Below are 694 nucleotides of genomic sequence, written 5' to 3' on the forward strand. Positions count from 1 at the left end.
TTTTCCCTTTTAAGTTCTTCATCTCCAGCTTCTGACATTTGGAATAATAAGATGCTTGAATGTTACTTCATCCACAGCAAATCCAGAAACTTAATTGGCTTGGTGGTGTTTATCTTTCTGCCAATGTCTTCATCAGTTTTGCAGATTAAATTTGTTTACCATGTTTCAATAGAATAAGATTCAGATTGACTTTACTTAATGATCCTGTGCATGATGCAGACAGTCAGCATGGTTTTCTTAGCTGAATGCAGACATGCCAACAGAATCTTGTTATTTTGCATAGATTCCTTCAGCAAATTGCCTGAAATGTGTGATAAGTAATTAACACGTTTGTTTTATTAAAAAAAAAATCTTTTTTGTTTTCTGAATAATTAAAATTCTAAATGATTATAGATATGTTCAAGCCCTTAATTCATGTACACAATGAGTGCAACAGAGATGATGACATCTGTGAGAGATGACCAACGTTTTTTGCATCTTTGAATGTATTGTTTTGGTGTCATAAGCTGTTACAGAGGAGATAGTTGCCATCTTTGTTCCCTGATCCCAAAAGATAAGCACTCTGATTCTTTGTATAAAACTCCATAAAAATATTGGGACTGCTGCTGAAAGCATTAGACTGGACATTTTTTGCCTTAATTAGGTTGATTTATTCCATTATGGCGCAATAGCTGTACTTTATCAGTATTTCACA

The sequence above is a fragment of the Meleagris gallopavo genome, chromosome 5 (assembly GCF_000146605.3).
Source record: "Meleagris gallopavo isolate NT-WF06-2002-E0010 breed Aviagen turkey brand Nicholas breeding stock chromosome 5, Turkey_5.1, whole genome shotgun sequence".
Classification (NCBI taxonomy): Eukaryota; Metazoa; Chordata; class Aves; order Galliformes; family Phasianidae; genus Meleagris; species Meleagris gallopavo.